The sequence below is a fragment of the Stegodyphus dumicola genome, chromosome 10 (assembly GCF_044657685.1).
Source record: "Stegodyphus dumicola isolate Sdum_Otavi_A_Nest chromosome 10, ASM4465768v1".
Classification (NCBI taxonomy): Eukaryota; Metazoa; Arthropoda; class Arachnida; order Araneae; family Eresidae; genus Stegodyphus; species Stegodyphus dumicola.
Window position 1 is genome coordinate 105,125,152 of NC_140777.1, and position 15,905 is coordinate 105,141,056.

Sequence of the window (15,905 nt, forward strand, 5' to 3'; positions counted from 1 at the left end):
TTGGTTCAAGCTAGGTAGGGTGACTGATTTAAAATCGCCGTACATACAATCGTGTAATTGTTTTACGATTACAGAGAATTTCTCTAAATAAGGTTCGTACGAGAAAATTCAGCTTAATATATTCTTCCATAGTTCGAAAATCTAACTCCTTGACTTATATAACTATATGTTTTTTTAATATTATCCTTGGCCCTGTTCAAGGAATGTAAGATCCTGTCAGATTAATACTTGTGAAATAAGAGTACTGAGTAATAAAAAAATAAAATATAAATAAATAATGAATAAAAATACGTAATTATAAATAATAATAAATTAAATAATATTGAATAATAAGAATAATAAATAACAATAATAAATAAATAATAATAAATAAATAATAATAATATAATAAATAGTAATAATAACTGAAGTAAAAATCTGAGCAGAAATACATTCTGCTTAGATTTAGCAAGCAGTCACTTTGTAAGGAAAGCAAACTAGCACTGAAAGACTTGGATTTCTTATTGACAGTACATTTTATTTTATTCAAATTGCTTCGCGTAAAACTTCTTGTCTGAAGTATCTTAAAAGTAGTAAAATACCTCATATTTAATCAATTAGAAATGATTTCACAAAATCTTCGTGAAAACTACATACGAAATTTTTATAACAATAATACACATATAATCTCTCAAATCCATAATATTGATTACACGAAACTCTGTACACATTAACGTAAAAAAGGTTGGAAAATTAGAAACAAAAGGTATTCTGTTTAAATTGGTAATGATCTTTCTCGTAATTAACTGGCATTTGCTTTTCAAGCAATGGACATCCCATCAAAAAAGTAAAAACTATAAAAGCTACATTTGTATAAAATGATTTAATGGTAATGACGTCTATATACAAATTCTAAAATGTAATACATATTCGCAATACATGAATTGCCTAATAAATACGAAATTAATCTCTATATAGAGGAAGTCCATCAACTATCTGAGGCTTTGTTCTCTTGTATTTTCTCGTGTAGTATTTCGGATAAGTAGGTGCTTTGTATGAGCCATCACGATCTGCGGGACTTCGATCTTTCCCGTAATCGTACTCGTAACCACCGTCGATGCTTTTAGAATCATCACAGATGACAATGCACACAAGAAAAGCTAACACCACCTGAAAAGAAAATATTTATGGTTGAATAATAAATAATATTTTGGTATCAGTTGGAAGCCTGGAATATAAAATTTCATTAAGGCAGATTTTAATTAGTAAAATTACTGCATGGATAAAGATTTAAAAGAAGTTAAAAGAAAGTTTCGAAGTCATTGACGAACAAATTTCATATCACGCTGGTTTTGCTAAAATCATATACTTAACTTATCATACTTTGCTAAAATCATATACCTAACTAAATGATATTTTATTACATTAAAATAAAATAATTTCTTGTTTCTAAAATAAAATAATTTCTTGTTTCAAAACTAATTTTTCCAAACGTGCTGAATAATTTTACAATTTATTATCGTTACATTTACTTTCATTCGTCTAGTTGTGCTTTGCAGGTTTTATGAAAAGATGAAGACTTTCTAAATTTGCTTGCCTTATCTTGATATTCTACCATTCAGCATTCCGGTTCATTTAACGCAAAAATTGGCAAGAACATGCAAAGCATCTAGTTAGAAAAACAAATTTTCTTTGTAACAACAAGTATTAATTTAACCACATATTTACAGAATACCTCTTACTAAGCATCCTAGCTTCTTTATATGACATTTTGCATTGGATAAATGCACTAAATAATATGCATAATGTGTAAAATCCACTATATATTTCATAATTCATGGTGAAAGTTATGGTGAATGACGATTTACAATTCGCAGTAATAAAAGATCGCAACGAATTTCCTATTAAAAAATGTCTGCATTGAAAATTTTACACTTTCCGTTCTTAGAAAATTTTGCATAATAAAATAAACTTGATCTTTACAGTTCTACTAAAAGCAACATAAACAGTCTGCTTTGTCTGCCGTGCTCCAAAAATAAAATATAATGCCTCAACCATCAGCTTGTTGAGCGCGAGCAGTCGCATCAGTAAATCAGATTGGCTCATTAATTAATTAATTACGACGAAGGGCATATCTGCCTAAGAGAAAAGATACCTCTGTGAAGAACTTCTCTGGGAAGCTGGCTGTTATTCACATCACATACTGGGCAGATTACGACAGCACATTCTCAGCCAGTCTGTTCCCCAGGATTTGAATGCGGATCGAAATACCACTGTTCAGCAGTCTTTATCAGCTCGTTCGTATGACCCAAGTTAGGCTTTCTTCTCAGAAGTTAGATTTAATGGCAGGCATGAAATGTACGAAGAAAAGGCAGAAAACATATATACGCAAAAAGAAGATATACGCGAAAGCAGAAAGAGTTTGTGAGTTTAAGAGATCTTTTTGCTTTATAAGAAAATTTTCAAAAAACGACCATTCAATTGTAATCCACATATTAAAAGAGTGGAGAACATTAACTAAAATCATAAAACAAAAATTACTTAGAAAGCGTTTACGACACAAGTAGACTTTTGTTTTCCTTTCAGAAGCAGAACAATTATTATTAAAAAATTGCTAGCTTCTTTAATGTTTTCGCTTTTGAAAGTAAGTATAATTTAAGTGTATAAAGCACTGATCTCAAACTCAAACTGCATGCGGCTGAATGCGCAATCAAAGAACAGCTGATGGGCCAGAACTCTGTTTAAGAAAATGAAAAGTTTTATTAACAAAGTAAAAACTATTTTAATTGTTTAAATTTCACCTACTAACATACATAAACATTTTTGGCCTAAAACATACATAAACAATAATAATACTATTGCAAAGAAAAAATTTCATTTACATTTACTTTTTATCTAAAATCTTACGTTTACTACATTTTGTTATTGAAACATATTGATAGCTAAATATTAAATTTTCAGGCTGATTTTTGTTTGGAATAGTTCTGTTATTGTTGTTGCTTTTGCTCACTTGTCTGACGTAGTCAGACCAAGCCCATGACATTTCTCGGGGCAAGGAGCTCTAGATTACGCATGCTGTTAGCAACAGCCTTGAGCATTTTCAAGTCACAGTGCGATTTTAGCTCAGTCCCACCCCCAATTTTGATGGAAAGCACTCAGGGGATGGGTCCGAGAGCCCTGGGATCTCACACCCCTCTCCCCTCCAGCCAAACCACACGAGAGGACTTTCGGCTCGCTACATATTTAGAGTGTCGCCATGCCACACCGACACTGCACATTCACAAACATCCATGGCTTATCCGAGATTCGAACCCAGGCCCTTCTGCACGGCAGTCAGCGAAGCTAACCAGTATACCGGTTGGGCGGCTGAAATAGTGCTAAAATGTTTAATCAATCATTAAGTAACTTATTTGAATTTAAGCTAAAAATAAACATATTATGAAGAATTTGTAAGCTTTCAGAGAAAATTTTCCATCTAGGACAAGACTTGAGAATAAATAATGACAGGCTAGTTTCTTCCTCTTATTTTTTAAACTTTTTATTAAACTCTGACAATTCAGTTTTTTATCGCTTAAAGCAAACAGGCCGAGCATAATAATTTCAAATTGCGTGATAAAATCTGAATTCTAAATTTGAAAATATTCTAACGTACATATTGGATAAGAATTTTAAGTACTCATATCACGAAACGTTATTCATACGCACTTTTTATTGATCCGTATTCAATAAAACTGAGACATGATAACAGTGATGAAGATAAAATATTTTATGATGAAATATATAAGGCGTTAGGAATTATAGTAGTTGGATGATTGCTTAATTGATTATGACAAAACAAGTGAAGGTTATCTGCCTCAGGAAAATGAGAATCTTTCTGAACGACTTTTCTAGGGCAACTGGCTATTATACACGTTCAACCAAAACCCTGCCCGGTCAGCGGGAAAAGAACTCACCACTAAGTACCATTGTTTTTTGCAGGCGCTTTCGCCACTTGGCAACTGGTGATGAGACTCTGTAACATTTTTATTTACTTGATATTTGTTCTTTAATCTTTCGTAACTTCAGTAAAATTTCTGAATTACAATTGTGTAATGAACTTCATAAAACTGTTAAAGATTTCTTAAGCACTAGTCTTTTCTTTGATTTTCATTAGTACATACATATTTTGTCGGTATTTGCTTGCAACATTTTGCTCGCTTTCTAGATCTGTGTTATGGGAAATTATTGCATTCCTCCATACGTTCTTTCTTAATGAACGTGTCCAACTAGTAACTGTATGATACTTAATTCAAACCCCAGCAAAGGCACAAATGCTTTTTCATATTTCCTTCGTGGAAAAGTTTAAAAGTTTCCCATATTATCACATCATAATGTTATTCATTAAAAGCCTTTTTTCTGCCTCTCGTGGCCACGTCACCTTAGTTTTGCCATCGCTGATAAGTTTGTAATCATTCGACTTTGCGTTATTTACAGCCGACATTTAAATTGTTACGCCGGTTAGAGCCAACTTCGATTTAAATTTAATTGCGTAGTCTTTGACTACTAATCTAAGTTTTAAATATGAATTTGACTATTACTTTTGTTTTTCATCTATGCAAATGTTCGCTGATTTTGTTAAGCACAAGAAGTGCACTTATATGCAAGTTCTGTTTTAATAAAAAGTTTGTTTAAAACCTTTTTAAGTCTGTGTAGTTACTTCAGACACAGTGAATTTTCAGTTATCTCTTTGTTATCAGAAAGTTTCATTTAAAAGTTAAAACAATGTATTAAATAGATATCATAAGCTATTTTGTTCTGACCTTTTAGGCGGTACTTTTTATTTCTCATTCATGGCTGCATGCGGTTCTCATGATTTTTTCAGTTTTTAAAACGAAATATTATTATTAGGTATTTTATATTAATTTACCAATTATTATGATTCCAACCTCTGCAAATTTCTTCTTTACGTTGTCCTCATTAGAGTTCAAATTAATTGGTTAAGCATTGAAGTCCAGGATTTTGAATGTTTAAATGCTTTTGAAAGCCTTTCCTGCAGTTTACTCCCTATTTTCCCTTTAGCAATTTTTCTAGCCACCGTTTAAAAACGTGTCGTTAATATATGAGGCAAATTACGCAGATTATTTTCTGTAGTCTTCGACAGCATTACCTCTAACTTTAATTTCAACTTAAACCCGCAAGTGGCAGAGGTTATACGTACACGCAAGTAGTGCCTTCTTTAAAATTTAAAGATGTAATAAGAAGCTTATTTTAAACTTCTCAGGAGTTTTTCGCAGAAGATGGAATGATAGTTCGTTTTTCAGTCTTGTAGGATATAAAGGCCACTCATTTAAACTTATTCGCCACTAGGACCCTACAATATGACCCAAATTTCTTTAAGAAATCTGTCAGAAAGGCATACTTGCTGTACATGCACATTACTTAGACAATTATGTTTACTAAAGTAACTATTCCTGCAGAAAACCAAAACAAAGGGTCGTCCTACAAGGGCTATCTAGCACTTTACAATAAAGCAGAAAAATCTACATTTTTTCCCCCAGTATGATGCAAATGATATTTACTAAACACATACGTTTAGCCCTTTCTGGGTTGAAAGCACTTATAAATTAACATCAAATTCATAGCTTCACTGTACGACTACGAAAGCTGTCTGATTTTGCGCAAAATCTTATTTTCGGTATTCATACATTACTGGGTATGAATGTACTCAATACGCTTAGAAAAATTTTCATGTTATTAGATTTAAATTGAATGAAATAAGCTGCTTTTTATAATAATGAATTCTATGTTTTTATTGATCTTCCTTTTCTGTAGACTGAAATTTAAGAATCAACTTTGTACAATTTTTATAAATCATATAATACTTTCGCTTCTTGAGTTTTGTTATTACATGCTAATACATTCTATCAAAATTCTCTGTTTGTTCTAAATGGATTGATTCATTTCATTAAAATTTATAATCTAGAAGCTCATTACTTATAAACTCCAAACTGATGCTACACAATAACTTACAAGCTTAAAACATATTTTTTAACGTGTGTTCTTTTATACTTCAGTGACAAATTAAGCAAAGGAGGTGAACTTTAAATTGATCTAAAAATTACCGAGTCATCTAGAATATTGCACCTACTACATTTTGTACAGCTATCTTCAACTTCGTTCCACAACTTCACACAGCTTATTTCGAAACAATTACGCAAAAATACAAAGTTTATGCAACGCAGTCGGCACCTTAAATGAAAGTTTAATATTTTTCAAAAAAGTGCCGTTATCGCTGTGGAAACCATGAATTTTACAAAGCGGTGCCCACACCGTTATGCAAATAAAGAAATGTTTTCTAAATTGCCGTCATTTTATTTCATAAGAAGTAAACTAAAACATCTACTCTCATAACACTGCTGATAAATTTGTTTTTGGATTCAAGTTAAAAACTAACCTTCATAAAAAATGGCAGTACTTTTACAACGGGCTTCACTAAATTAATTAGATTGATGCTTTAAACTTTTACTTAAGCATTAAATGTCTACCTGAAACTATCTCCCTATAAGCATTAACTGTCTACATCTACACAAAACCTTACAGCAATCAAATGGATAATTTTACGCTTCATATTTCATCATGTGATTGTAAAAGACATGAATTCACTTTTTTCCTTTGTCGTAATGTTGGAATTAAGTTGATAAATCTTCCATAGATTTAGTTCACCGATCGGATTTATGTCGAAATAAACACATAGTTTCGTTTTACTTATGTTATTTAGATAATATCTTATTAGTGTTTACTTTTGGGCAGAATGCATGAATAAAGCATTGATTATATGAGTACAATTTAATCAGGATATGCAATTTTATTTAATTGCTTTGTATATTCAAATCTTCAGTAGACGGATCCAAAAGAAAACAAATAAAAAAGTGCGAAAAGGAAATGCAATACACATGATAAAAAATAAAGACTGTTTCCAGAAATGAAGCCCCAGAATCAAAAAAATAATTTGTTTTCAAAAATCTCCTTTCAAAAATCGTTGATTAAATCTTAATTTTAATTATAAATTATTATATTAGACATATATAAAATTTTCGAAGTTTACAAAGATATGTAAATGTATATAACAATTATCCACTTAAAAATAATATGTTGCAGATTCTTTTTTCCCGCCAGTTATGGACTCCAGGCGTTAACTACTACTAAGACCGGAATCGATGGTCTCTTTATTATGAAGGCACCTAGCAGGGACCACCGTTTCCTCCTATGAAAGACGGTATGGAAAAATTATATCCATATCCTCCCCCGAAATTCGAACGCGGGCCCTACGGTACGACAGTCAGAGTCACTAATTATAATACTTTCTCGCCTAGGCGGCACAAAAAGCATAATTTACATGTACATTCTTTACCGTCCTTTAGTCCTTCATCTTAAGAACAGCTTTTCTGTAATTACATTCTCAACTTTTTAATGCATATGCCCGCCCCTATTAATTTTAATTTATTTTTACTAAATATGCTTCAACAGCGAATTAAAATAAGGTTTTGCTAAGCACAGGAAGAAATTTTTATTGATTGTATAAAATGCGTAAAACCTGCTTTATATAGTTGCGATAGGTTAATTTTTATTCTGAGAATTTTAATAATCAAATTATATAATTTCTACGTCTAAATAAATCACTAAAATTTTAATTTAGACGAACATATTAAGAAAGGTACAGTTTGAACATTCGAATTTTGATTCATAATTCTTTTATTTTTAAATCTCTTAACTTTATTTCTTATAAATATTTTTATTCTTATAAAAGCAGAACACGGATTGTTACGCTAATTTCGAATTATGTGTTTTATGTAATGTCTAACCTCAAAAATAATTTTTATATTCGCAATTTATGCAAACAAATGTCATTCGACATCATTTCACAAAATGCATTGTTTTCTCATGCAGGTTTGTATCCAATCGATCAATGTATTGTTCAAATATATCGAAACGTTTGTCAGCATAATTACACCGTTTCACCGCCGGCTCTTTTTTAACAGATTAATTGACAATTCAGTCCTAATATACGAATTATGACCACAGTGTACAGAATTATTCTGTTAATACCGGTTTGAAGACACAGCGATAGGTCAATGACTTAGCGATAGGCCAGAATTCATTCGAAAGCCACGATTTTAGTAACAGGGCTGATAACAAATTGGAAAGGAGGGCTGTGAAAATGAAATAAATTCCTAGAAGATTCTTGGGTAATAAGCACGAGGCACCATCGTAGAGAGAATAAATGGGAGGGGAAAATTATTTTCTTCCCTCTTCAGCTCGAAGAAGAACGAGAAAGTTAGTCCAAGAAAATTATCAGAAACTCAACTGTGTCCAAATCCCTGAATAATATAACAATTAAATTAAATTACCTGAGTCGCAAGGAATAAATACTTCTTTCTTCTTTATTTCAACAACTACAATTCAAATTATTATAAAATCATTTCTTTATTGCCGTTGGCTGTTAGCTTTTGTGACGCGTGACTTTTAATGTTAAATAAGCACATTAAAGTCACTGAAATTAATTCGCTTATACTTAAAATACAGAAGAACATTTTTTTATTTAAATTAATGATCGCAAAGCAACTTCCGATAACATATTTACGTAGATAACTTCTGATAACTAATTTTCCACACTTAAATGCAAAAATTAGGAATGGGAGATCCGAATTCTCAAACCCAATCAATCTTGCCAAAGATTAGAGATTCGAATACTCAAATCTTCCCGCTTACCTTATCTATAACTCTGAAATCTCAGTCGAAAAAAACTGTTTAATTCTGAAATTTGAAGTAATCAGCTTTAGTGATGCGTAACAGAAGCAATTTAAAAAAGAACTCGTTTGGTACAGTTTTATTGGGCTTGTGTCATTAATATTATTTTTTGATGGCCTGAAATGCCCTACTCTTAATTTTCCTGTAAGAATTTAGCATCCCATGTTTAGTGTTTCTTTGTGTTAAGCCTTGAAATAATCATCTTCCCTCTACATTGCTTTCATTTAGAGACATTCTAAAAAAGAGCAACTGTTTCCCAGGTGTTTTTTGTCCAATCACATTGAGAAAACAAATGTCGATCATTAGAGTACCTATGCATTTCAAACTCATGTTTATTAATTTGCAATTTTTAGTCCAAAGGGGCTTTGTCCCTGAAGGATTATTGGTTTCGTTTTGCGATTTTGCGTTGAATTACTATAAATGTCCGTTTCATTTTTCAAACTGCTACCACCAAATGTTAGAGTCTTGCATTATATTAGAAGAAATTAAAATAATGAAAAATCTGCATAAATGTATGTATATTTCTCGCATTGTGAAAAAACAACGGTACCTAGAGCCATCGAATTTTGAATGACGTAATCCTACTGCGAATATGGGCATGTGGAAGCCCAAATTTGAAATTTGGAATTTGTTTTATTATCGATTTCATATTTTGTAAAACTTTAACGGATTTCTGGTTAACAGACTCGAGGATTTCAAAGCGAGCAATGGCAACGTTGTACAGAAAAAATATTTTTAGCTCCAGCGCTCGGAATTGTGTATCGGAAGTTCTAAAGATATGCTCATTTTAAAATTATTTTGCGACATTGCTATTGAACTGAATTTTATGGTTTAAGTGCTCAGTACCGCAATAGACTAACCTAAGAAAATGATATTTAATAAATAAAGGTAACACACAAAACTTTAAAAAAAACGCCCCTTTGGACGTAATTTAAAATCTGAAACCTTTCAAATTTTTTTATTTTATTTTTTATTACATTCGTGTGCAAAAATAACAGAATTTGCAAATTATGCCTATTTTTACGAAAAGCACAAAAGTACTAATTATGCCGTCGAAAAAATATGCAAAAACAGTAGAATACCTAAGCGTACACGCACGTGTATTCGAAGCACGTGTTTTCGGCGATTTTTGTGCTCGTACTCTTTCATGACGTTTCCCGAGTTTCTCGCAAGAGTTGAATAAATTTAATAAGGTATCAGGTAAAATAAATAACTGCGAACGCAGAAATGACAGAATGAGATGAAGAATTGTCGGTGCACTGAAGGCAGGCCGATCACAAGTGCAAATGTCTACAGAGCTCAATGAAATGGCCAGTATCGTCTGCAGTTTGTGGAAACAGTGTTAGGACACTAGATCCAAATCGAGGATACCTCGATAAGATCGACCAACAACGACGAATGAAGATCCTTTTTTGGCAACACGGGACTGCTACAGCTTGACAACTTTCACCTGAACTGCATGCTCCCGCTAGAACCCGACTTTCACAGTCTACAGTTGCCAGAAGGCTTAAGGAGATAGGGCTATATGCCAGAAGTCCCGCCGTTTACGTTCCGCTTACTGCAACACACATGAGGACGCATTTAACATGGTGCAGACCACATACATCTCGGGACAGAATTCAGTGAAACACCGTGTGTTTTACAGATAAGTTAAGATTCAGCCTGGACACTGATTCTTGGCATACCTGTATCAGGATGATACCCTCCCTCCCTGTTGTGATATCTCACTTGTCTTACAGTAACATCCGAACAGTCCCCCGAAATTCATCTTCGCAAGGAGTGTAAGACTGCGTCTGTCGTTGGCAAGAGCCTTGATCACCATCCAGGTTGACAGTATGACTTTTCTCAGGTCTTCATTGATAATCATGCGTACCTAAAATGATTTTTAAATGGTATATGTGTTTTTCTGTTATAAAAATATATTCATACCAAATTTCATTAAAACCAATCCATTAGTTTTTCATATGTTGGACATAATGTGCAAATTCTTTTGATTTTGCACACGAATGTATAATTTTAAAACTTATATTTTGAAACATGGTTTTCATTAAACGCAGATTTGAAAGTAGTTTGAAGTAACTCATGACAATTTTCATCAAACTGATCAGCAACTCGTTTTATTTCAGTTTATTTACATGGCACTACCTGTAACCTGTATTTCTTCCCAATTCTAATAAAATCAATTTTCGCTTTAAGGAATTTGGAATCAATTTAGTTTTCATTTCTCCAGAAGGTCCTTCATATGCTGCACTTTTTATATTCATATGGTTGGACTTTTTATGTACAGGGAAAACATGGACATTTTATGTTTATATGGATGTACCCTTTTATGTATCAGGAAGGCACAGATCTTTTATGTTCTACTCCTTCTCACTAAACGAAATTTTCTTCTGAGCTTCTCCATCTTCCTGTTCAAGAACTTTCAGTGCTGCAGAAGTAATAGAAAATCATCGAAAAAGATGATCCTGATTTAAAATCACCATATAAAGTTTCAAAGTCAAACTTATCGTAAATCAATCTGCTTAGCTTCCATACCGAGATAATCATATAATATCAAAATTTTGACAAGTGATAAGCGAGGTACCCTTGACATACGCAGAAACTCTGCTCAGTATTTATGAGAATGTTGCCTGTAACCATACGATTAGAAGATGAAAATCGAGGCAACAGAAAGCTTAAACAACAGTTGTAAGCAAAAATTTTATCTGTTTAAATTGCTCAACTCAGTTTTTGTTGAATTTGTGAAAAACAGCCACTTGTTGCAAAATGTATATTTGCTGCTGTTGCTATAATCGCTCTAAACATGATCTAGCATTCGTGGATAAAAAAAAAAGTTTGCTATCTGCAAGACAACTATCATAATTCATACTGAAATTTACTAAATACTATGGTAAAATATTTTGATCTCTAGTTGAGTAACTTAACTTAGTTTACAATAAAAATTGTTAAACTTCCTTAAATGTTTTTTCTGGTAAAAGTGTTTAAATCATTTTCATCACCACGTACATCCTTAAATAAGTTTATTTGCCTACTCCCCTGCTGCGTCTTTCAGCTTATACAAAAACAAATTTTTGACATTTATGTTAGGGTAAAATAGAAAGTAAAACAAATTTAGCACCGCTGTTAATGTGTAATGAATTTCAAATATGGCTTATAATGCGGAACCCAGTGCGTAATGCAGAACATTTTTCGGTTCATGCGTGCGCTTATTATGCAAGGCGTTCGTTATGCGAGCCATTCTTCGTGGGATGTGCTATTGTATTTGAATGCAAAAATTTTTTAAAAACAAAAAACAATACGAACTTCTTCTTAGGTTCTAACATGAATATCTTAAAATATTTAAAAGCACTGCCTCTAATAAACTAAGACTGTTTTATTTCAGTAGGATCCATTAAAATCGCATTGGAGTTCTTTCGGAAAAAATTATGTGATTGTAATATAATCTTTAAATTTCTCAGAAATTTATGACTATATTTAAGTAACGAAGACATTAGTAGTGACAATCCCTTGGACCATAGAAAACTGGAGAACCATTTTTAACTCCGACAATACTTAATTACTAACAGCCTAATGTTAACTGGATACCTTACCAATAATCAATAACATATAATTGTCGTAAGTCTGTCCGTTCGTATTTTCATGCAGGTCTGATTAAAATGTGAATATGAACTTACGAAACCTGAATTAACTCAAACAAAACATGGCAATCCAGTACTAATATTAGAAAGGAGATCACAAATATTAAAAAGAAATTTAGGAAATGAAATAATAGAAAAAAATAGAAATGGAAAATATAAAAGCTGGATTTGCCAAGAAGCTTACTGCAATAGAACTTTCCTGAGAAATTGTGAAAATGACGTATTGGAGGGGGGACCTGCATTTCTTACACATGTAAGTTGGAGACAGTAGTTATTCATACAATAGACTTCTAATTTTCTGATATAAATATATATTTATAATTATATGAGTCGTACAATTAAGGTTTCAAGTGCATTTAATATTAGTTAAATTCATCTTTCATAAATAGTAGTATTATTAGGTATAACAATGGAAAATTTATTATTAATGATTTAAACTTTAATTTTTTTATAATTTATTGTGCATTTTGTTGTACATTTGTCATTTATGTATGTATATATATATAAGCTACATATGACGAAAATGTAGAGTGTGTAAGAAATTTTCGGCTATATTGAACTTAATTTTTTTAGAATAAACAGATATTTTTTAATTGGCATTAGATTAATTCCATTATCTATTAAAAATAATTATAGTATTCACCATCTCCCTAACACGAATCTGCTTAAAGAGACCGGTATTTTAGAGAATATAAACGCTTGTGCTGAACATCATCTATGTAAAACCATTACATCCACAGAGCTCTAAAATTATCTAGAATCAAGGACGGTGCGTTTAAAGAAGACTCATTGTAATAAAAATGTATATATCAGTCTTAATTATACATTTGTTACATTTTTTTCTTTTCTTTCAAAGCAGTGGAAGTGTATTTCGATTGCTTTAACAGTACGTGAAAGTAAAAAAATGGTCAGTTTATAACAAAATCATAACTTAAGTCAGATATAGGTATTCTGAATATGCCTAATATTCGCTATTCTTCTCAAAGTGAATAGTCTACAGGAAATATTTAATAAATAATATTAGAGATCGAAGCTAATCTAGGAATCATTTCTTCTAAACTTTTTTTTTGATTGAAAAAGAAGGTGTTCACAGTATCAAAAGTAACTTTCCTAGAAGCGGGTAAAAAGGGAAAGAGGGAATTAATGGGGAAGAATCCGCACTGTTTTGAGCTGAGGTTGAATCGGGAAATAGTAACCGACACTTAACCCTTATTCACGTTATTAAATACGAAAAACAACCTTTGCAGCTAGTCCAGGGATTCTCCGGGATTTGTACAATGTGTGCTATTTCAGTAAAGGGGACACATTGAATATATGGGAAATATGTAAAAAAACACTTCCTTAGTTTGCCTGTTTTTTAATATAATTAAACTTGTTATTCGTTGTACGTTTCATTCGTTTTGAAATGTTTTATGAAACGTATTGATTTTTGTCGTTGTCTTCGTCCGTGTATTTCATGGAAGAATGGTTGCCAGAGCCTCAAGAAAGTTGGACTTCTACTTCCAACACCATTTTGAGAGACAGCACCCCGTTGAGCGGGAGGGAGTCGAGGGTCTCTCACCTCTCTTCCCTACCACAAAACGAGAGGACTTTTGGCTCGCCATATTTAGAGTGTCCCCATGCCGCAAAGACACTATACATTTACAAACATCTATGCATTCTCCTGGATTCGAACCCGGACCCTTCGGTACCGCAGTAGTCTTCCCTAACCACTATACCTTCTGAGCGGTAAATGTATTGGTCTTTTATTTTAATGAAACAAACATAATTTTATTTACAAAGAACAGCTATTTCTATTAAGAAAGACAAGGAAAAAAATTACTGTGTGATTATAAAACGCGAAACGAAAATAACGAAACGACGAACACGAAAATTCATCATAATAAACGCATTTACCGATACTTGAAAGAATCAGATATTTAAATCAGTGTAGTGTAAATAGCAGAAAATGTTACACAGAGAGAATTAACAGGAATCATTCTTAGCAATTAGGTCGGTTTATTTATTACGGCAAAGCAATGAAAGTTGCCATCATTTCTTTGTCGTAATGCCTTTTTGATGTACTTTCTAAGAGACACTGGTTATATTCAGTTACGCAAGGAGAAAACTTCAGAAACCTCGCGCAGTCAGTCGAAGGCTCAATCGCTGGAACTAAATTCAGAACGAAATATCATGTATTTAGAATTGAAATAGTTTTCAACCACTCGGCCACACGCGGGCTACAAAGTCGTTGTTAACAAAACAAGCTGTGTTCTCATTCCATCCAGTATCAATTTTCATTTGCTTACGTGTTCGTACCTGTGATTTTGCCATGAATATGAATCAAATATAATTAAATTACGATTTAAAAATTCTATAAATAAATAGGTTTTCTAAGCGTAGTGATGTGAATCTACATTCTATGCAATTTTGATTTCCCCTTCCTTAGTAATTGTTATAATTTAAAACTTTACAAATCCGATTTAAAAAACTGCAACGGGAGAGAATAATGCATTTTCTACAGAATAACAACATTCGCTGAAGAAGGCAAAAAATTAATTTAAAATAATTTCTCTTCAGTATTTAATTTCATTGATTAATTTGCTTAAGAGGAATTTAATAATTTTACATAGAAATTTAAAAAAAAAAAGGAATGCTTTCTAAAAGAAGTTAACAGGGTGTTAAAACAAATAATTTTTCACTTGAAAACAAATCAAAACTGATTGCTTTACAATTCACAAGAATTTTCTTAATTGTAATCAATATTGATAATTATAAACTAAAAATTTTCTTTCGATATTAAATGCTATGTGCTAAACAAATGTTTCCTCACGTACTTTTTCAATGAAAAATTTCATTTGTAAGATTCATTCCTCAGATATTTCATTTCATTCAAAATAACTGCAAACGTTCAGACCATTTTAGAATTTCTTGTGGAAAAATTATACAGCGGCTAACATTTAGTAGATAAATATGCCAGCAAAATAATACGCTTCTTTACACGACGTTAATAAAAATACGTATATCCTGAAAAATTCACAAAATATTATTTGTCATATTTTTAAGAAAATAAATACAAGCTAAAAACAAAACCTGAGAATTTTTTTTAATTATCTGCTAACATTCAATTTTAATCTAAAATAGTGCTATTTAATTCATATTTGTCACTTCTGCATTCTAAATTAAATAATATAAATCTTTAATTGCATAGCTTAAAGAACTTACGCAAAGTTTTATTGGCAGCATCCTAAATTATCGTCTGTCCAGTACGAGATGATCTCTACTCTCTCGGCAGCGTTAAGACAGGGTGGTGCCGCACTTAATGTAGTTTCAAGTCGAGCGCTCTCTGAACAAATTCCAAGACAGGAATGCCGCTCAATCAAGCGCAGAAATAAGTAAACTGGGGATGGGAGAAGGTAAAGGAGGGGGCTGATCTCAAGGTTGCAGTATACGTCATTCTTGTTTGTTGTGAGATCAAGCGGCACAAACACGCCGGGAAGTTTCAAACGTAACAAATGCGGA

General features: G+C 32.1%; 1 long non-coding RNA gene across 1 annotated transcript; it reads right to left on the reverse strand.

Moving 5' to 3' along the window:
- Positions 1-843: 843 nt before the first annotated feature.
- Positions 844-15,766, reverse strand: LOC146995059 (uncharacterized). Its single transcript, XR_015043495.1, has 2 exons — positions 15,609-15,766; positions 844-1,149 (listed from the first exon to the last, which is right to left on the reverse strand). It is a non-coding gene; the product is annotated as an uncharacterized LOC146995059 (long non-coding RNA).
- Between the last annotated feature and the right edge of the window lie 139 nt (positions 15,767-15,905).